General features: G+C 47.1%; 1 long non-coding RNA gene across 1 annotated transcript in view; it reads right to left on the reverse strand.

Moving 5' to 3' along the window:
- Positions 1 to 651: 651 nt before the first annotated feature.
- The window catches only part of LOC136604253 (uncharacterized), a 32,722-nt gene continuing 10,002 nt past the window's right edge, over positions 652 to 23,371 (reverse strand). Inside the window, exons 2-4 of the long non-coding RNA XR_010789788.1 lie at positions 14,022 to 14,122; positions 12,407 to 12,530; positions 652 to 767 (exon numbers count right to left, since the gene is read on the reverse strand). This is a non-coding gene — a long non-coding RNA (uncharacterized lncRNA). The remainder of the gene's footprint in view (positions 768 to 12,406; positions 12,531 to 14,021; positions 14,123 to 23,371) is intronic.

The raw sequence follows: 23,371 nt of genomic DNA on the forward strand, positions 1-23,371 counted from the left end.
CTAGTCAATTTTGGTAAAATTCTTCTTTATCATTGACTATATACAGTGAGACATATGTTGTACAAATTGGGACATGTCTATTAAGTTATGTATGCCAAATTTCTGCAATACAAAGGTTGCAATGTTGGTACATATAAAATTATGACTTTTCAGGGGCTTTAGGTTTGATGCACTTTTTTAGAAGTGGTTGTGGTCTAGCTTTAGGAGGCATGGCCATCCATAGCCTACCAGAGTAGCTGAAACCTACACTAGCTTGGGGGTTAGTCTGGCACATGGAGGTACTGCCAATTGCCACAAATATATTAAGAGGCACGTTCCTCTTAATACATTTATCTCATCGAGTCAGCTCATAGTTTACTTTGATCAGAGTATAAGGCAACAGTTTAAGTAACTAGGCTCCTAAGTGTTTATGGGACTTTGTGTTTCGTATTACAAATTTGTATGGTTTGTTAATAAAGGTTAAGTTTTATTAGATACTTCGTATTATAGTCTTGATAACTGCGGTATAAGTATGAAGGTCTTGAAGTGATGATTTAGGAAACACCTCTGCTAGTGAAATCTATCAAAATAAGCTTACCCACCTGCACCTGTGTATTTTAGAATGAGGTTCTCATCATCAAATTTCCGTCCATAGATGGATTTTCCGCCTGTGCCATTGTGATTGGTGAAGTCACCTCCCTGACACATGAATTGAGGGATAACTCTATGGAAGCTGCTTCCTTTGCAGCCAAAGCCCTTGTCATGTGTACAGAGGAAGCGAAAGTCTTCTGCAAATTAAAAAAACAAAAACATAAAAAACACAAATGTGGACATTCTTACGTACAAATCAATTAGCTCAATTTATTGAATGAAAGCATTGTGCCGAGATGGCATCCCCTCTTCATATTAAGGCTCATGAATGTCAAAAGACAAGGTTCACTGGCCGGAACAAACCAGTCATGTGAAAGTCCATCCTGTAATACCACATTTTCCCTGCAGTGGAAATATCTCACTAGCAGCAGCTTTCCCTCGCATTACCAGCTTTTAATGGGGGTGACAAGAGTTGAGCCTGAGGAAATCATCATTTTGAATGGGATTGTGCATGTTGGCATAACCTCTTTTAACCCCTTCTCGCCACATGACTTAAGGTTACATCTTTGCAGGCTGGTACTTAAGGCAACATGACGTAACCTTACGTCATATGGAACTCGCGGGATCTGAAGAGATCCTGCGGTATCCGGCAGCGGGCGCCAGCTATTACTGATAGTAGGGGTGCATTGGGACAGCGACCCATGCTGTTAACCCCATACACGCTGCAATCTTTGTAGATCGAGGTTTATAAAGGGTTCACAGAGGGAGCTCACTCCCTGTGATGTCATTGGATTCCCCCCCCCCCCCGATTTAATCGAGGAGAGCCGACGAGTTGCCATGGCAACATGACGTTAGCTACAGGCGTCCTGCTTTGCCATTGCCTATGATCGCTTTAACCAGCGATAAGGCATTGCAGGACAGAAGTCCTGCAATGCCTTACCACAGCGATCATAGCTGCAATGGATCAAGTTCCTGAGGACCTAAATAGTGTAAAAAAACTAAATAAATAGTGTAAAACGAAAAACATTAAAAAATAGAAAAAAAACCCCACAACCCCCTATTTATATGAAAAAACGTAAGAAACAAAAACGCACGTGTGGTATCATTGTGTCCGTAACGATCTGTGCTATAATTTGAGCACAGTAATCCTGTGCAGCAAAAACTGTTGAAAATAAGAAAAAAAGATTAAAGGGGTTGTCCCGCGCCGAAACGGGGTTTTTTTTTTTCAACCCCCCCCCGTTTGGCGCGAGACAACCCCGATGCAGGGACTTAAAAAAACAACAGCACAGCGCTTACCTGAATCCCCGCGCTCCGGTAACTTCTATACTTACCGGTTGAAGATGGCCGCCGGGATCTTCTTCCTCCGTGGACCGCAGCTCTTCTGTGCGGTCCATTGCCGATTCCAGCCTCCTGATTGGCTGGAATCGGCACGTGACAGGGCGGAGCTACACGGAGCCCCATTGAGAAGAGAAGAAGACCCGGACTGCGCAAGCGCGACTAATTTGGCCATTAGACAGCGAAAATTAGACGGCTCCATGGAAACGAGGACGCTAGCAACGGAGCAGGTAAGTGAAAAACTTTTTATAACTTCTGTATGGCTCATAATTAATGCACAATGTACATTACAAAGTGCATTATTATGGCCATACAGAAGTGTATAGACCCACTTGCTGCCGCGGGACAACCCCTTTAAAGGCTTATTTATTCATTTTACCTTCAAAAAGACGCAATAAAAGCGATCCAAAAAGCTATATGTACCCTAAAATGGGAAAAATAAAAGCTACAGCTCGTGACGCAAAACAACAATACCTCACATAGCTGCGACAATGGAACGATTGAAAAATAATTATAATTTCCAAAAGAAAAAAGAGTGTCTATTGTGCAAAAGTGGAAAAATCTAAAAAATTATGTTTTTGTTACAGTTGTAATCGTACCGACCGCTGAAAAAATGTATTGTGTCATTTATGACTTGCTCCACTCCAATCCATACTAAATGCAGCAGCTAGGCCCATTTCTCTATCCAGTCGTTACTCAGACGCCTCTGCATTATGCCAGTCGCTGCATTGGCTGCCCATCCACTGCAGAACTAAATTTAAACTCCTCTACCTCACTCACAAAGCTCTGCATGGCGCTGCACCAGCATACATCGCCTCTCTTCTGTCAGTACACCACCCAGCCTGCTCACTCCGATCGGCTAACACACTCAGACTAAACACCCCTGTAGTACGAACCTCACATGCTCGCCTACAGGACTTCACCAGAGCAGCACCCATCCTCTGGAACGCTCTACCCCAAGGTAATTAAAATGGATGTACTGCCCCGTTTCCTGTATCTTTGTCAAACAATTCCCATTGGGCTCCCAAGAACATACCTGAAAAAAATCCGATCTCTAATCTCCAACTTTGTTTGGAAAGGACGCAAACCGCGCCTGAGATACTCATTGCTAAAGAGGAGAAAAGAGAAGGGGGGCCTGGGCCTACCGGACTTCTCCCTCTACCAAAAAGCTAACATAGCAAACTGCGTACTTGACATCCTCAAAAAGCAGAAACTCAAAGCTATGGGTGGATATAGACCACACAGGCGAAACAGATGGCCTATACAGAGCTCCCTGGATTCCGCCAAAATGGATCAAGTCTATACCCAAATCTCCCCCTTCAGCCTCCAACTATTTAAGGCATGGGCGAGTTTCGCCCCTCAATATAGGCTGGTTACAGCCCCAGGCCCCCTAACTCTGCTCTTAGCAAATCCCCTCTTTGAAGCTACTACAAATCAGAAGGGCCTTCTGGCTATTCCTGCGGACCCAATCCCTAGATTGAGGGACGTAGTGACGCAAACGGGACTGAAACCCATGATGGAGATCTTAAACCAGTCTCCACCGCAGCCAGGATTCTGGTTGCAATATCTTCAGCTGAGAGGGTTTGTGAGCACGCTGATCCCGAAAGAAAATCTGACGGCACCCCTGACTGAGTATGAGCAACTCTGTTTGTCAAGTCTAAATCAGAGGCATATGATCTCCACGTTATATAAAATGTTGCTGGATCGGGAGACGGAGGATGAGACTCTGAATTATAGGGAGGCCTGGGAACGGGAGTTGGGAGAAAACATTACGGGGGAGGACTAGTGTAAAATCTGGGCACTATCCACAGCTGGCAAAATACAAGACCTCAACTATAAGATAGTCTCAAGGTGGTATAGGACCCCGGACCACCTACAGAGGATCTTTCACCAGTTCTTCCCTGCGTGCTGGAAATGCAGTGTGAGCCGAGGTACAATGACCCACATTTGGTGGGACTGCCGGCCAGTAGCGGACCTATGGGAAGGGGTGACAACTAGAGATGAGCGAGCGTACTCATCCGAGCTTGATGCTCATTCGAGTATTAGGGTACTCGAGATGCTCGTTACTCGAGACGAGGACCACGCGGTGTTCGAGTCACTTCCATTTTCTTCCCAGAAAAGTTTGCGCCCTTTTCTGGCCAATAGAAACACAGGGAAGGCATTACAACTTCCTCCTGTGAAGTTCCAGCCCTATCTCACCCCCCTGCAGTGAGTGGCTGGGGAGATCAGGTGACACCCGAGTATATAAACTGGGGCCGGCCGCGGCTCGCCACAGATGCACGCTGAGAGACATTAGGGAAAGTGCCGTCCTGCTGTAGCTGCTATAGGGAGAGTGTTAGGCTGTTATCTTCGTCTTCAAAAACCCCAACGGTCCTTCTTAGGGCCACATCTGACCGTGTGCAGTACTGTTGAGGCTGCTTTTAGCAGTTTTGCACATTTTTTTTTTTTGTATATCGGGCGTGCAGACCATAGCATCCTCAGTCTGCAGTCATTTTACTGAGTATAGGGGCAGTACTGGTGAGGCAGGGACAGTGGTACAGGGAAAGAGATATACTGGCTATATAGGCAGTGGGCTTTTTCAAAAAAATTGGAAAAAAAAAAATCTTTGGGCTGCCTGTGACCGTGTTCAGTTTACTGCGTGTCTGCTGGGGGTAGTAGTCACTCACTATTACCCAGCTAGGTGTTACTGCAGCCTTGCGCATAATGTTTTCTGGCTGCACTGTGCTTTCAATAACCACAGTCATCCTCCAACAGGGAAATCCATATACAGGCTATATAGGCAGTGGGCTTTTTCCCAAAAATTGGAAAAAAAATACTATATTTGGGCTGCCTGTGACCGTCTTCAGTTTACTGCGTGTGTGCTGGGGGTAGTAGTCGCTCATTATTACCCAGCTAAGCCTGTGACCGTCTACAGTTTACTGCGTGTCTGCTGGGGGTAGTAGTCGCTCATTAATACCCAGCCTTGCGCATAATTCTTTCTGGCTGCACTGTGCTTTCAATACCCACAGTCATCCTCCAACAGGGAAATCCATATACAGGCTATATAGGCAGTGGGCTTTTTCCCAAAAATTGGAAAAAAATACTATATTTGGGCTGCCTGTGACCGTCTTCAGTTTACTGCGTGTCTGCTGGGGGTAGTAGTCGCTCATTATTACCCAGCTAAGCGTTAAAGCAGGCTTGCGCATAATTGTTTCCTGGCTCTGCTGTGTCCGTTACATGATCGCCGTCATCCAGCCAGAGGGAAAGAGTATACATATATACGCTGCATACAGTGTCTGTCTGGTTTTTCACCTCACCATTTTAAAAAATTGAAGCAAAATACTTAAGGCCTACCACTAGCCTTTTGCCACTTGACTGGTTCTGCCCTGTGAATTCCAGTAGCTCAGTCATACGCACCTAGGTCTCACTACAGGCTTGCGCATAATTGTTTCCTGGCTCTGTTGTGCGTTCCGTAAGCGAAGTCAGCCTCCAACCACAGGCCAATAAGCGGCACAATTAATTACAGCGTTCTGTTTCTGCTCTACTCGTAATACACCATGCTGAGGGGTAGGGGTAGGCCTAGAGGACGTGGACGCGCGCGAAGACGCGGAGGCCCAAGTCAGGGTGTGGGCACAGGCTGAGCTCTTGGTTCAGGCGTATCGCAGCCGACTGCTGCGGGATTAGGAGAGAGGCAAGTTTCTGGGGTCCCCAGATTCATCTCACAATTAATGGGTCCACGCGGTAGACCTTTATTAGAAACTGAGCAGCGTGAGCAGGTCCTGTCGTGGATGGCAGAAAGTGCATCCAGCAAACTATCCACCGTCACCACCCAGTCTTCTACGCCTGAATGCTCTCGCTGCTGCTCCTCCCTTCTCCCAGCCTCCTCCCTCCCAGCAAATGACACATTCAGAAGAGCAGGCAGGCTCCCAGGAACTGTTCTCGGGTCCCGGCCTTGAGTGCGAAAAAATGGATCCTCTAACACCTGAGGAGTTTCTCATGACCAATGCCCAACTTTGGAAAGTTCCCGGGGTCCGGGTGAGGAGACTGGGGACTTCCGGCAACTGTCTCAAGAGCTTTCAGTGGGTGAGGAGGACGATGATGATGAGACACAGTTGTCTATCAGTGAGGTAGTAGTAAGGGCAGTAAGTCCGAGGGAGGAGCGCACAGAGGATTCGGAGGAAGAGCAGCTGGACGATGAGGTGACTGACCCCACCTGGTTTGCTAAGCCTACTGAGGACAGGTCTTCAGAGGGGGAGGCAAGTGCAGCAGCAGGGCAGGTTGGAAGAGGCAGTGCGGTGGCCAAGGGTAGAGGCAGGGCCAGACCGAATAATCCACCAACTGTTTCAAAGGTGTGGCAGTTTTTCACTGAGAGTGCAGACGACCGACGAACTGTGGTATGCAAGGTTTGTCGCGATAAGATCAGCCGGGGAGCCACCACCACTAGCATGCGCAGGCATATGATGGCCAAGCACCCCACAAGGTGGGACGAAGGCCGCTCACCGCCTCCGGTTTGCACCACTGCCTCTCCCCCTGTGCCCCAACCTGCCACTGAGATCCAACCCCCCTCTCAGGACACAGGCACTACCGTCTCCCGGCCTGCACCCACACCCTCACCTCTGCTGTCCTCGGCCCCATCCAGCAATGTCTCTCAGCGCTCCGTCCAGCCGTCGCTAGCGCAACTGTTTGAGCGCAAGCGCAAGTACGCCGCCACGCACCCGCACGCTCCAGCGTTAAACGTGCACATAGTCAAATTGATCAGCCTGGAGATGCTGCTGTATAGGCTTGTGGAAACGGAGGCTTTCAAAAACATGATGGCGGCGGCGGCCCTGCGCTACTCGGTTCCCAGTCGCCACTACTTTTCCTGATGTGCCGTCCCAGCCCTGCACGACAACGTCACCAACGCGGTTACTGCCAAGGTCCACTTAACAACGGACACGTGGACAAGCACAGGCGGGCAGGGCCACTATATCTCCCTGACGGCACATTGGGTGAATTTAGTGGAGGCTGGGACCGCTCACTTCCTACCCACCCCCAGAATTGCGGGCCCCAGCTCGGTGCTGGTATCTGCGGCGGTGTAGGCTTCCTCCACTAAACCACCCTCCTCCTCCTCCTATGCAACCTCTGTCTCGCAATCAAGATGTGTCAGCAGCAGCACGTCGCCAGCAGTCGGTGTCGCGCGGCGTGGCAGCACAGCGGTGGGCAAGCGTCAGCAGGCCGTGCTGAAACTACTCAGCTTAGGAGAGAAGAGGCCCACGGCCCACGAACTGCTGCAGGGTCTGACAGAGCAGACCGACCGCTGGCTTTCACTGCTGAGCCTCCAACTGGGCATGGTCGTGTGTGACAACGGCCGTAACCTGGTGGCGGCTCTGCAGCTTGGCAGCCTCACGCACGTGCCATCCCTGGCCCACGTCTTTAATTTGGTGGTTCAGCGCTTTCTGAAAAGCTACCCACACTTTTCAGACCTGCTCGGAAAGGTGCGCCGGGTCAGCGCACATTTCCGCAAGTCCAACACGGATGCTGCCACCCTGCGGACCCTGCAACATCAGTTTAATCTGCCAGTGCACCGACTGCTGTGCGACGTGCTCACACGGTGGAACTCTACGCTCCACATGTTGGCCAGGCTCTATGAGCAGCGTAGAGCTATAGTGGAATACCAACTCCAACATGGGCGGCGTAGTGGGAGTCAGCCTCCTCAATTCTTTAGAGGAGTGGGCCTGGATGGCAGATATCTGCCAGGTCCTTGGAAACTTTGAGGAGTCCACCCTGATGGTGAGCGGCGATGCTGTAATCAAATCATTAGCGTCACCATTCTCCTGCTATGCCTGTTGAGAAGTTCCCTGCAAAGCATAAAGGCTGATGCTTTGCGGGCAGAAACGGAGGCGGGGGAAGACAGTATGTCGCTGGATAGTCAGAGCACCCTCATGTCTATATCTCAGCGCGTGGAAGAGGAGGAGGAGTGGGAGGAGCCTGAGGAAGAGACAGCTGGGCCCACTGCAGAGGGTGCCCATGCAGCTTGCCTCTCTTCCATTCAGCGTGCATGGCCGGAGGAGGATACTCAAAGTGATCGTCCTAGTGAGGACAGCCATATGTTGCATCCAGGTACCCTGGCACACATGGCTGACTTTATGTTAGCATGCCTTTCTCGTGACCCTCGTGTTAGACGCATTCTGGCCACTACGGATTACTGGATGTACACACTGCTTGACCCACAGTATAAGGAGAACCTTTCCACTCTCATTCCCGAAGAGGAAAGGGGTTTGAGAGTGATGCAATACCACAGGGCCCTGGTGGACAAACTGATGGTAAACTTCCCATCTGACAGCGCTAGTGGCAGAAGGTGCAGTTCCGAGGGCCACGTAGAAGGGGAGGCGCGGAGATCAGGCAGCATGTTCAGCGCAGGCAGGGGAACACTCTCCAAGGCCTTTGCCAGCTTTATGGCTCCCCAGCAAGACTGTCTCACACCTCCCAAGTCCAGGCTGAGTCGGAGGGAGCACTGTAAGAAGATGGTGAGGGAGTACGCAGCCGATCGTACCACCGTCCTCCGTGACGCCTCTGCTCCGTTTCTGTGTCGTTTCCAGCACTTTCTTGGGTTTTGCAGATTTTCACCAATGAAAACCTTAGAGAGCATCAGCGATATACAAAAATGCTCGAGTCGCCCATTGACTTCAATGGGGTTCATTACTCGAAACGAACCCTCGAGCATCGCGGAAAGTTCCACTCGAGCAACGAGCACCCGAGCATTTTGGTGCTCGCTCATCTCTAGTGACAACCCTATATAATCACATCAACCACTCAAGAGTGATTATGACACCGAAATTAGCCCTGCTCTCGCTGTTCCCGGACAGCATGAGAGCCGCCAAATTATGCCTTCTAAAACATTTCATACTAGCGGTGAGAAGACTTATCCTAAGGTTCTGGCGCTCTTCAACCGTTCCCACTAGGGGCGTGTGGGTGGAGGAACTCCACACCCTCATGAGATTTGATGAACTGGGAGCCGATGACCCCAAAACTTGGGAAGCATACTACAAGACATGGCAACCATGGGTAGCGTTCAGAGGGTCGGACGATCTGAAGCGATGGCTGGATTATGGTTCATTTGACTAAATCACCTGGCGGGCAGGCGCTCAGAGGTCTCCCCACCCAGAATCATGCCTCTGCAAGTATCTCTCCAATACTCATGAATGTACAATAGTAAAATAGCTTTGCAGCTTTCTAACATCCCTTCTGCTTTAATTGCTCCATTTTAATTCTATTTTGCAGATCTCTGCTTGCCATCAGTGAGTGTGGAAATTTGTTACATTGCAATGGCTGAAAAACTTGCCTTGAACATGTCAAACTTCATGGGTTGTACCAAAGCTGGACAACGCTTGGACATGATCAGGTGTAGATCTAGATGTAAACATAAATGCTTTAAATCACTGAAAGCAAACATCTCAAAAAGTGAGAAACTGAAATAAATTAAAATACTATTTCATCATACATTGGACAAGATTAACGAACATAAAACTAGAAGAAAAAAAAAAAGATTTTTTGGATAAAGACAGGAAATGCAAATGAAACATGCAGGTCATTGACAGAGAAATATCCTGCAATAGTCTGTAATAACCCAGCTCTGACAGAGCCGTGTATACATTGCCAGAACAGCTCTGATCCCATCAACAGCAAGTAGATTCAATTTTTATTTTTAAACCTAAGGCCCAATGTCCACGGGTGGATTTGATTTGCTGAATCTACGCGTGGCATCTGTGTGTGAGATCTGCAAATCAAGCCGCCCATAGGGAAGCATTGGGCATCTGCACTTCATTTAACATCAGCGGATTTTCAATTTGATTTGGGGATAATAAATCGCAGCATGCTCCATTTTACCGCGGATGTGGCTCCATTCATCTCTATGGGAGCTTACGATCCGCAGTGCATCCACAAATACATTTGCAGATTTAAAGGTTATAATCTATTCGGGAGGTGGCGGAAAGGCTGGGAGGTGGGGCTGCGGATTTGTTCCACACGGATGATCCGAAGGGCATCTGCGTGGGAAAAAAAACGCAATCCGCGATCTCCTGCAAGCAATAAAAAAATCAATTTAATGACTCGCAGTGCATCCGCTGCGGAAATCCGCATAAAAAATCTGCATGAGGCCTAAGAAAGGTTTTCCCAAGTACACAGGATAGCATTGATCCTATTCCCAGCACCTGGATAGAATGCTAGGCAGCCCAACCTCTGTATCTTAATTCTTGATTAAAGGGGTATTCTGGCCTTCTTTCAACTGATGATCTATTCTGTGGATGTCAGTGCAGCAGGACATTGTCATCAGCGTGCAGGGGAGGCTTCACTACCATTGAAATCAATGGGAGCGCTGCACTTCTATCACACTACCCTGCTCTTCATCCGCGTTCCCGAATTGCTGGCATCACGGTGTTCAGAATGAGAGTACCAACGCCGATAGAATGAGCAGCGACACCACAGCAGTCACCTAACTTCCCGTGGCATTAGCCCTATTAAATGGATGTTATCTGGTAACCAGGGAACAGCTATAAAAACTATAAACTACAAAACTGTTTGACTTTTCAAAAGGCACCGGAGAGGGAAGTAATATAACCTGCGGCTCTCCTTTCACAGCTTTCTCCCCTGGATCTAATAGTTCCTAGCCCCCCTTCAGTCTTTCAAGATGCTGGTACAGCTCCTGTCACTACTCCGTGCACACCACCACGGTTGCAGATTTCTCATGTAAGCATTGCTGCCCAATCAAAGCAATGTGGAGCGCCTCAGAGTACCTATGCACCGACACTACACCATGTGCATCAGATAGTTAGGGAACCTATGTGACCATCTCCGAGAACTAAAAAGGGCCCATCAATTGGTGAATTTGTAGCAAGAAGCTGGAAAAGAAGAGCAGCAGGTAAAATGAACGCCGGCGTCTGGTACCAAGAAAAATTTTGTTTCAGGACCGGAAGGTTGCTTTAAGGCCATATATATTACTGGTACAACCCTTCTATTCAAGGACTTTGTGTAATCTATTAACCCCTTAGTGACCAAGCCAGTTTGCGCCTTAATGACCAGACCAAATTTTGGAAATCTGACATGTGTCACTTTAACATAAATTATTATTACTCTGTAAAGCTTTTGCATATCCAGGTGATTCTGACATTGTTTTTTCGCCACGTGTTGTACTTTATTTAGAAATTAGACCGACAGAATTTGTGTATAATTTATTTAAAGCGCCAAAATTGGAAAAAAAAGTTGTAATTTTTTCTTATTTTCAATTGCAATGTCTCAAACATACCGTACACATGTTTGATAAGATATATATTTCCATCCGTTTACTCTATTCTGGACTCACATTTGAAAACCTTTTTTTTCTCTCTCTTTTTTTTTTTTTTTTTTTTTACACACGCGATTTAGCAGATGTACAAATTTAACATTAATTAACATTTTGAGGAATACTTTGTTTTCCTACACCAAGCCAAGATTGCAAAGGCTCATAAGTGTCAGAATTATAGACACCCCCACAAATGACCCTATTTTAAAAAAATACACATCTTAATATATTCACTGTCATGGGTGTCATGAGTATTTTGATCCCACAGTTTCTTTTCAGAAGTTAATACAATTTTGAGGGGAAAAAATGAAATTTCATAATTTTGAAAATATGTCATTTTAAAATACATTTTTTTTTCTACAGTGCACATGAAAATGAGGATTTGCACCCCAAAATGGATACCAGTATTTGTCTTGTGTTTAGTAACATACCCATTCGTGTGCACAGAAGCCAGATAAAGTCCGCAGATAAAGCCGGGGGCCTTATGGACGTAATTTCATCTGCCCTCACAAATATGATCCATGAGGAAAGATGAAACAAACTTTTTTTCTTTTTTAAAATTTTTTTACATGATCACTGTTATCCATTGGATAACAGCGATCATGTGACTGGGGACCACATACAGCAGCTCCCAGTGACAACTCCGTGTTCTCGGCTACTCATACTAGCCGAGAGCAGGGAGTTTTTAAATTTCCCAGGCCTCCCGGCCCTGTGCGCATTCGTGTGACGTAATGCTGTCTGGCGCGCATGCACAGACGCCAGGTCCTGCAGGACCAGAACGCCGGGGGACATCGCGAAGGATGGTGAGTAATTTGAGATCTGATCCATTAAGGGGAGCTAAAACTTTAACTTTTTTAAACTTTACATTGCCTTTAATGCGATCGCTGGGGTGGGGGGTACTTGACAGCATGGAGCTGTCATGTCCAGAGCCTGCAGGGCTTTAATCCCTGAAGGAAGCATGTTTTTACCTCCTCTGGGATAAAGCCCAGCGGGCCAGGACTATGGGGTGGTCACTAAGGGGTTAAACACTGCTAAACGAGTTGAGTGTAATTGACAAATTGTAAGAATGAATGTATGTCTTCTCACAAAGGAAATGTTATTTCTAATACCAATGTTATCTGCTTTTCTTCTGATCTAGAACTATTATGTACAGCCAACGCAACGTGACCATGAATTATTTATGCAATATCAGATTCCGACACTCACCTACCGTCATCGGAACAACATCTGCTCGTAACAGGAAGCGAATACGTCCAGCAGGCTTGTTGCCAATCTTGATATCCATGTATACCTGGGGGTTAGCTCGTACCTTTTTAGCAGGTGGCTCTCCCTGCAAGTAATAAAGAAGATAAAAGAAAAAAAGAGGCACGAGATGACAGACACTAAATACATTTACAGGCATGCATGTTCGGCTGTAGGGGTTGCCTGGTTATCGGATAACAATTTCTCCTACAGGTCCAACTGTTCTAGAAATAACTAAATCAGCTGTACTTACCCTTCCATTGCCATGGTGATGAGCCCAACCGTGCTCCCGATGTTAAGTTAAGGAAGACATCAACAGATATCCTCTGACCGCTGCAGCCAATTGTAAATCGCAGTAAGTAACACTATTACAAACTCCTGGCATCATGGTGCCGGGATGTGAGTGTTGATGCCAGGAGAGCGGGCAGTGACATTACAGAAGTCAGGTGATAACCTGTGACGACATCTTCCACTTCAAACAGCGGGTGGATGGTGGTGCTGCAGTGATGGGTCCCTGCGGCAGATGACGGGTAAGTACAGCTACTTATGTTATGTTAGCACAGTTAGTGCTATGGGTGAACATTGTCCAGTAACCATCAAACACTTAGGATACCTCCACATGGAATGTATTGTCCAGATTTTTTTTTTTTACTTTATTTTCTTTATTAAGGAAAATTTGCACAGTACATAATAAAATCATATGGTAAACAAACTCGATATTACAAATAGTACATACTGTGTTGTAACTTGCTTAAACGTAATAACATATTCCTTGTACATTTTTTCTTTTAGGTTGCGATAAACTTAAACAATTAAACTCAAACCGTCCATGCCTATTGGATGAATTCTTTATGAGATAAAGCTCTGCGTTTGCTATTTGCTTAGTAAATGGGGACACAGGAGAGCGTGGGGGGGGGGGGGGGGTGGAGAGAGGGAACATGAGTCTGGGAGTTCATTCTACAGATAAAGTGGAATTGGTATCTAGCCAGATATCCCATATTTTTTTTAATTTGTTTGGGCAGCCTCTGTTTTGGTAAATAATTTTTTCGTAGGAGATTACTGTATTCACCGACCGAACCCAACATGAGATCGTAGGGATTCCTGCAGCTATCCAATAAGTAGCTATTGTTTTACGCGCCAAGAATAAGGTCTTCTGTAGGAAAATGCGGGTGTGGTACGGCCATTCCTCTTCCTCCAATAGGCCAAATAGGATCGGTATTGTCCAGATTTTGGTGCAAATTCACGGCAGATTACAACCCTAAACATTTGACGTGCTGAGATCCATAGTGAAAGCCCACCGCATAAGTTGACATACTGCGGATTTAAAATTCGCACTGCGGGTCAATTAACAATCGTCAGGATGTGGATAAGATGAGACTTCTTATAATCTCATCCACTTCGTCTGTATTGTAATATGCTGCGGATTTTCCGCACGCAAATCCATGGTAGAAAATATGCCGCTTATATGCCACATGTGAAGATACTTTTTCCCTAGGATAAGAGTTAAGGTAATAAGATTTAAGGTTTTGTATCCTCCTAATATCTGTACTTGGAGCTATGATTATTATAGGACCAGTACCTCTTGTGCTGCAGGTTTAGGAGCTTCTGTCCCCTCAGCCTGTTCGCTCTCCTCTAGTGTTTTACCAGAAAATCTTTTGAGCCAGTCGTCATCAGACCAAACTAGAATAAAAAAAATGAAGTGTAAACTTTAGAACATGGAAGTAAAGTAGACATTTGTAAAGGCCCATTTATACACAACGACCTGAGCGATTATCGCTGTGTCATTTACAGCGCAATATGCAGAAGGCAAGCGGGGTGACTTAGAAAGAGTCAGCTCTTCTCACCTGGTCAGTCAGAGCAGCAGGTGTAATTCATGGGATGGAATGAGGGTTGAGTATCCTCCCAACTCTTCCCCAAGCGGCTCCAGGACCCTCTCCATGCTGGACTGAGACACAACACGGCTTTCTTCTATGTTTAAACACTATGGGGCTGATTTATTAAGACCAGTAACTGTAACCAGTAATGTAACTTTATGTCCTGTGGCATTAAGGGTAAGAGGTCTATGCCACTTAATACAAGTGTCTTGGGCGGCTCATGTGCCAGAAGAAGAAATCGTTACCAGCTATGAGGAAGTTCCCTGGTGTAAATTCTACTAAATATAGTAGGTGCCCCCACTTACTTCTCTAAAAGTGTGGAGTGTGGTGCAAAAATCCCAAAAGTTACAAGTCTTAGTGCTGGCTATATTTGTGCACAAAATCAGCTACTTATTTTTTCCCAACATTTGTCCAAGTTGCCACCCCGCCATAACATCATTTTTTCTCATAATTAAAATTGCCAGTAAAAAATTATTACCCGCACCGGCCTCTAGATGTAATTACTGGCCAGGCCGGTCATTTACCAGGAGGGTGGCAACCCTAGTAATGGATGGGACATACTGGGAGATGAGGGGACAGTAATGAATGTGACACATGGGGAGATGAGGGGACGGTAATGAATGTGACACATGGGGAGATGAGGGGACGGTAATGAATGTGACACATGGGGAGATGAGGGGACGGTAATGAATGTGACACATGGGGAGATGAGGGGACGGTAATGAATGTGACACATGGGGAGATGAGGGGACGGTAATGAATGTGACACATGGGGAGATGAGGGGACGGTAATGAATGTGACACATGGGGAGATGAGGGGACGGTAATGAATGTGACACATGGGGAGATGAGGGGACGGTAATGAATGTGACACATGGGGAGATGAGGGGACGGTAATGAATGTGACACATGGGGAGATGAGGGGACGGTAATGAATGTGACACATGGGGAGATGAGGGGACGGTAATGAATCTGACATATGGGGAGATGAGGGGACGGTAATGAATGTAACACATGGGGAGATGAGGAGACGGTATTGAATGTAACACATGGGGAGATGAGGGGACAGTAATGAATGTGACATATGGGGAGATGAGGAGACGGTATTGAATGTGACACATGGGGAGATGAGGGGACAGTAATGAATGTGACACATGGGGAGATGAGGGGACAGTAATGAATGTAACACATGGGGAGATGAGGGGACAGTAATGAATGTAACACATGGGGAGATGAGGGGACAGTAATGAATGTAACACATGGGGAGATGAGGGGACAGTAATGAATGTAACACATGGGGAGATGAGGGGACAGTAAGGAATGTAACATATGGGGAGATGAGGGGACAGTAATGAATGTAACATATGGGGAGATGAGGGGACAGTAATGAATGTAACATATGGGGAGATGAGAGGACAGTAATGAATGTAACATATGGGGAGATGAGGGGACAGTAAGGAATGTAACATATGGGGAGATGAGGGGACAGTAAGGAATGTAACATATGGGGAGATGAGGGGACAGTAAGGAATGTAACATATGGGGAGATGAGGGGACAGTAATGAATGTAACATATGGGGAGATGAGGGGACAGTAATGAATGTGACTCATGGTGAGATGAGGGGACAGTAAGGATATGTTCACAAGGTGGATTCCACCTGGAATTCCATTCTGCTGCAGTTTTTGCCGTGGATCCACACGTGGCTGCAGCCATCAGTGGGAAAAATTTGCGAGCACGTTTTTTGACGTGTATTCAAGAAAAAAAAGTCGTATGTTACTTCTTCATGCGGATCCAAGAAAAAATGTGTCAGACATTCAGTACGCGGATTTTGCCCACTGACAGATCTAAATCCACATATTGATCACGAGCAAAAGCCATAAATAGTGCCAAATGGTATCAGATAGAATGCCCTCATAGTGACCCATAGAGAGCGACCCAATAAATAGGGCAAGATACTGAATGCCACCCGAGTGCTACACAGAGTGCCCTCATAAATAGTATCAGATAGAGTGTCCCCACAAATAGTGCTAGACAGAGCGCCCCCATTAATAGTGCTAGATAGAGTGCCCCCATAAACAAGTGTACACAGGCAGCTTGCGTGCCCCTATGAACAGCTCGATCACACGTGCCTGACAGTGACCCTATAAAGAGTAGCAGCCATAGTGTCCCAGTAAACAGTTCAACCCCAACAACAGCCCCGTTCACAATATCAGAGCACTGCACAGTGCCAGCCACGGGGTGCCCACGTTAGCAGTGCCATATGACAGAATTGGAGGCAGGTTCACACGGATGGTATATTGATAGAATATCTCATCATTGTCTGATTAGTGAGGGGTCCGCTGTTGGGACCCCTACAATCCCCACACCTTGCTGTAAAGGAAGTGCAGCTGCATTCACCAGCATTATTATGAGAAAAAAGCTAAAGGGACAGTTGAGCCGTTACCCGGGGGGTGCAGACATCCATGGATATCACATAGCATCAGATATCACATAATATGCCATCAATGACATTATGTGTTGGGTAGGATTATCCCTTCAAATGCAGTTTAATAAGCAGACACTAGAGGGAGGCACTGAGCCAACATAGTTAATACACTACATAGCTGTGCCATCTATAGACATCAATGCCCTCCTCATCTGCGTTCTTGCGTTGTGGAACATGTGGACGATAGTGATTATCATCCATATGTAAAGAGACCGTCCTTAAAGGGGTTTTTTAACGGCCAATTTTTGGTTTAACATTTTTCTTTTTTTTCTCCCCATTAAAAAAAAAACAAAAAAAAAAAACATACCTTATTTATTTGTCCGGCAACATATCCACCTGAGGGCTTGATTTTTACGGACAAGTTGTATGTTTCAATTGTATTATTTAATGTACCACATAATGTACTGAAAAGCTTTTAAAGGGGTTGTCCCGCGCCGAAACGTTTTTTTTTTAAATTCAATAGGCCCCCCGTTCGGCGCGAGACAAACCCAATGCATGGGTTAAAAAAAACAAAAACGTTTAGTACTTACCCGAATCCCCGCGCTGCGGCGACTTCTTATTTACCTTACCAAGATGGCCGCCGGGATCTTCACCCACGATGCACCGCCGTCTTCTCCCATGGTGCACCGTGGGCTCTGTGCGGTCCATTGCCGATTCCAGCCTCCTGATTGACTGGAATCGGCAGACGTGACAGGGCGGAGCTACGAGGACCAGGTCTCTGGCACGAGCGGCCCCATTCACCAGGGAGAAGACAGGACTGCGCAAGCGCGTCCAATCAGGCGATTAGACGCTGAAATTAGACGGCACCATGGCGACGGGGACGCTAGCAATGGAGCAGGTAAGTGAATAACTTCTGTATGGCTCATAATTAATGCACGATGTACATTACAAAGTGCATTAAAGGGGTTGTCCCACGCCGAAACGTTTTTTTTTTTTTTTCAACAGCCCCCCCCCCCCCCCCCCCCGTTCGGCGCGAGACAAACCCGATGCGGGGACCTAAAAAAAAATCCGCACAGCGCTTACCTGAATCCCCGCGCTCCGGTGACTTCTTACTTACCGGTTGAAGATGGCCGCCGGGATCTTCTCCCTCGGTGGACCGCAGCTCTTCTGTGCGGTCCATTGCCGATTCCAGCCTCCTGATTGGCTGGAATTGGCACGTGACGGGGCGGAAAACACGGAGCCGGCATCCGGCACGAGCGGCCCCATTGAGAAAAGAAGAAGACCCAGACTGCGCAAGCGCGTCTAATTTGGCGATTAGATGCTGAAAATTAGACGGCACCATGGAGACGAGGACGCTAGCAACGGAACAGGAAAGTGAATAACTTCTTATAACGTCTGTATGGCTCATAATTAATGCACAATGTACATTACAAAGTGCATTAATATGGCCATACAGAAGTGTATAACCCCACTTGCTTTCGCGGGACAACCCCTTTAAACATTTCTAAGTGAGCTGAAATGAAAAACAAACCCTCAGGTTTGCCATTTTTTGTAAAGGGGGGGGGGGGGGGGGGGTTACAGTAAACAACCTGCAGCTAAAATGACATGTTGACTTTATTTTGTCAGAATAATTACAACAATATCAGATGTATCTAGTTTAGAGATGAGTGAACTAGGGTACTCGAGATGCTCGTTACTCGAGACGATCACCACGCGGTACTGGAGTCAATTGCATTTCCTTCCTCGCATGTTTAGCGCCATTTTCTAGCCATTAAAGAGAGAAGGCATTACCACTTCCTGCTGTGACGTGCCCCCCTTCCCCCAGTAGTGAGTGGCTGGGCCGATCAGGTGACCGCCGAGTACTTAAACTGGTCCCGCCCGCGGCTCGCCTCAGACGCATGCTGGCAGGGGTTAGGGTAAGTGCTGCTGCTGATATAGGGACAGTGTTAGAGTAGGATCCTGTCGTCAAGAACCCCAACGGTCCTTCTTAGGGCTACTCCACATCGTCTGCATTACTGTTGTTGCTGGCTGGGAGCAGTAGTGCACCAATTTTTTTTTTAACCATCTCGGGCTGTGCAGGCCATTTCAACTTTAGCGTTCTCAGTCTGCAGTGTATTACGCAGAGTTTAGGGACGGAGCTGCCTATACAGGGAAAGTTTTACAGTACTCCTGATCCTCTGTGCAAGAACCCCAACGGTCCTTCTTAGGGCTACATCTGACCGTGTGCATTATAGTTGTGGCTGGCTGGTAGCAGTAGTGCATCAAGTTTTGTATTACGCATCTAGGCCTGTTCCCAGCCTTGCAGTTATAGCGTTCTCAGCCTGCAGTGCATAACGCAGAGTTTAGGGACAGAGCTGCTTCTATAGGGAAAGTTATACAGTCCTCATCCTCCGTACAAGAACCCCAACGGTCCTTCTTAGGGCTACATCTGATCCGTGTACTTTACAATTGTGGCTGGCTGGGAGCAGTAGTGCACCAACTTTTGTATTACGCATCTAGGCCTGTTCCCAGTCTTTCCGTAATAGCGTTCTCAGCCTGCAGTGCCGTACAACCAGCTCTCACCATGAAACTGCACTCTAAGGCTGGGTTCACACAGGGCGGATTTGCCGCAGTTTTTCCGTTGCGGTTCGGCCGCAGAAGAAATGCTTCTGCGGCAAAACGACTTCAAAAGGTTAATTTTGGCTTGCGTATTTTCCTGTGGAAAAATCCGCAAGCATTCTTTTCCGCAGTTTTTTAAAAGTTTTTGCCGAGTATTTTGGTAGGGATTTTGCTGCGTCCATAGAGGTCTATGGAAAAAAGAGCTGCGGAAAAGACAGAAGAGTGGACATGCTGCATCTTTGAAAAACGCTCCGCAGTTGCATTTACGCACTGCGACTGTGCGGAAAAAATCCGCCCTGTGAGAACAGCTTTTTTGCAAAACTCATTTGTGCTGCATTGCACTGCAAAGGCAGCGGTTTTGCCGCAGTGCGGATATGTAACGGCAATCCGTGGCAAAACCGCAGCAAATCCGCCCTGTGTGAACCCAGGCTAACATTTCCTAGCCTACTGCAAACAACTTCAGTTATACCGTTCTGTGTCTGCAGTGCATTAGACAGAGGTCTCACCGCTAAACAGTACTGTAATATTTCCTGGGCCACTGCAAAATATTTCAGCTCTGCCGCTGTGCAGAGCGTCTCACCATACCCTTTTCTTGGTGGGGTTGAGATAGCCACAGTTACCAGCACTATCCACTGGCTTTAGAGTCTTCTCCCACTCCATACAGCCTCTATTATCTACAAATCTCTGCGAGCAGTAAATTACCCCTAGGTATCAGCGCAAGACAGCGGGTTAATTTTTTCAAGTCACAGCATAGCATTCCACTATCTACAAGTCTCTGTGTGCGGTGAATTAAGCCATAGTTGTCAGTGCTGTACAGTCGGCTAATTAATTTGGGCCCTGCTCTATTCTTAATCCGCCATGATGAGGAGTAGGGGTAAGGGTCGAGGGCACGGACATCCAAGTGAGGGTGTGGGTCATCAGATTAATCACCAATAGAACATATATATGACCATTTGGGACGCCAACTCCCACAGCCCACGAGTTTGCATGATCTAGAGCAGTGGTCCCCAACCTTTTTGGCACTAGGGACCGGCTTCAAGCAAGACCATTTTTACAAGGCCCGGCAGAGTGGGGCGGGACATGGGTGGGGCTTTGGTTATATGGGGCGGGGTTATGAAGGGGGCAGTATAATATATCCCCCCCCAGCCTGGCAGCACACACATAGAGCAGTATATAATGTATTTCCCCCTGCCCCCCCAGCACACACACAGGGCAGCAAAAATTTATTCCCCCCCCCCAAGCACACACATAGGGCAGCATATAATTTATCTCCCCCCCCCCCCAGTAATAGGAAGCCCCCACTCCTCAGTAATAAGCAGCCCCCCCCCAGTAATAGGCAGCCTCCTCCACAGTAATAAGCACCCCCCACCCCAGTAATAGGCAGCCACCACCTCTCAGAAATAAACAGCCCCCCTAGTAATAAGCACCCCCCCCCAACCCATATACTTACCTCCTCCCTGCTGTCAGCGTCGCTCCCTCTCTAATTGCCCTGAGCACACTGTAGTCAGTGTGTAGCCTGGCATGCTTCCTCCCCGAGTCCTCTCCTGCGGAACTAATGAGCAGGGGAGGAGGATCCTGACGTCAGTGTGCGCTGGATCAGTGGGAATAGCGCGATTACCAGCGGGGAGCTGCGGCACCTGAGCTGGTAATCGGTTTAGTGGTGAGCGGCGTCGGCACGCCGCACATGACACGAGGCAGTGGGCCTTGTGTTTAGAACAAAACTTCCCGCCGATGCCGCGGACCGGCGCTAAACACCTAAAGAAAGGCAGTACAACAGGGTACTAGAGCCTCCATGCCCACTGTATCACATGCTGTATCCCAGCTAGAGGTAGTACAACAGGGTACTAGAGCCTCCATGCCCATCCATATTGCATCTTGTATCCAAGCTAGAGGCGGTACAACAGAGTACTAAGCCACCATGCCAGCCCGTATCACATCTTGTATTCAAGCTAGAGGTGGTACAACAGGGTACTAGAGTCTCCATGCCCGCCTGTATCATACCTTGTATCATAGCTAGAGGCAGTACAACAGGGTACTAGAGTCTCCTTTCCGGCAAAAAAACAAAAAAGAAAAACAAGCACTCAGAGGATCCATTGATGGAAAAATAAAAAACATAATGTCTCCTGGAATGCAGCGACTGAAAAGTAAGTATAAAAAATACAAATTCAAAGCGCATCAATTCTGCTATAGATTTTTTTGGTTGGGTTTCTTACAGCGTTAATCATCAGCATAAATGACACAAAACATTTTTTCCACGGGCCGTAACGATTACGATGATACCAAAACTTTTTTTTTTGTTTTTTTCACTTTTTCGCAATAAAAACCCTTTTTTGGAAATTATTTTCTTTTTCTAAATCGCGGCATTCAAAGTCCTATAACTTTTATTTTTCCATGGACGGAGCTCGGTGAGGGCTTATTTTTTGCGAGACGAGCAGTAGTTTTTACTGGTACCATTTTGGGGTACATACGGATTTTTTGATCACTTTTATTGCGTTTTTTGGGAGGCAAAATACTAAAAATTAGCATGTTGCCTCAGTTTTTTGCGTTTAACGCTTTTTGCCGTGCAGGATAAAAACCATGTTTGATTTATTCTACAAGTCTTTATGGACACGACGATACCAAATATGTGGGGTTTTTTATGCTAATATGAGAAAAAGCATTTAAAAAGTGGCAGGGAAGGAGATGCCCTCCCCACTGTTGCAGCGGGACGCCGGCTATGACTGACAGCCAGCTCCTCATATGTGATCTCGCGCTATCCCCAGGACGTAAGTTTACGCCCTGTCGCAGGAAGTACCCTGCTGCCAGGACGTAAACTTACGCCCTGGGGCGGGAAGGGGTTAATTAAAAAAAAAAAAAAAGTAGTATAGCAAAAAAAAAAACAAAAAAAAAAAAAACCCTACACAAGTTTGGTATCGTATAGAATAAAGTTATCATGTCATTTTTGTATGTTGTAGAAACAAGACCACTGAAAGATGGCAGAATGTCAATTTTTTCCCCATTTCACTGCATTAGGAATTTTTTAAAAGTTTTTCAGTACCTTATATGGTACATTAAATAACACCATTGAAAAATACAACTCGTCCCGCAAAAAACAAGCCCTCATACAGCGACGTCGATGGATAAACAAAGGAGTTATGATTTTATAAAAGGGGGAGGAAAAAACAAACATGATAACAAAGGATGGCGTCCTGCCTCCCTCACACAGGCGATATTTTTGGCTTTAGGCGCAGCCTCTCACACGGCCTCAGACTGCTGCGATTTCCGTGTCTGGTCTATTTTTGAGCGTGCACTGCTCCTCAATGACGAGGACTGCTGAAAGCCAGTGAAAACGTAACGTGCGGCAAAGCGCCGGAATTTAAATTGCGCTGCTTTCCCGCGTTCCTGTGTGAGGGAGGGGCTAAAAGCAGCCGGGTGCATATTTACTGTGGGATCCGCCTGTAGTTGCCAGTTGAGTGGGCCTGCCCTTACTACCATCAGCTTGGTCCAAGGCCTTTCTTCCCCTCAGGTAACGCTGACCACAGTACACATCACCGTGTTCCCTGCCGCAGGCACTCCCCTCCTGTGCCGCTCACGTCCCCATATGAGCCGCACTACCCTCAGCCGCCAGAGGAGGCACGTTACCTTGTTCACGTGAGACAACCGTACCACGTGATGTAATGGGTCAGGTGCTTCATCACGTGTTGTGGTGACGTAAGAGGACCTTACGGAGAGGGAAAGGTAATGGGCCCCGCACTCCTCAGAGAAGCTGGCGGTTCATTCATAGCCGGTATATTGGGGGCACCATGCAGCGCAGTGTGGGTGCCTGGATGTGGAGAGCCCTTCATACACGCCTGCTGAACGAGGGATGCGTCTAGCATTAACCCCTTCCTGCATGCTGGAGGCGGGATGTCTGGTATTAACCCCTTCATACACGGATATGCTTCTACTCTTGTTTCTCTATAGACCCCTGTAGCCTAATATCAGAGCAGGGCACGTATATTGGTGGCTGCCTGTCTGGTCGTTTAGTATAATTGGCCGCCCATATGGCTATC

Source organism: Eleutherodactylus coqui, unplaced genomic scaffold (genome assembly GCF_035609145.1).
Source record: "Eleutherodactylus coqui strain aEleCoq1 unplaced genomic scaffold, aEleCoq1.hap1 HAP1_SCAFFOLD_98, whole genome shotgun sequence".
Classification (NCBI taxonomy): domain Eukaryota; kingdom Metazoa; phylum Chordata; class Amphibia; order Anura; family Eleutherodactylidae; genus Eleutherodactylus; species Eleutherodactylus coqui.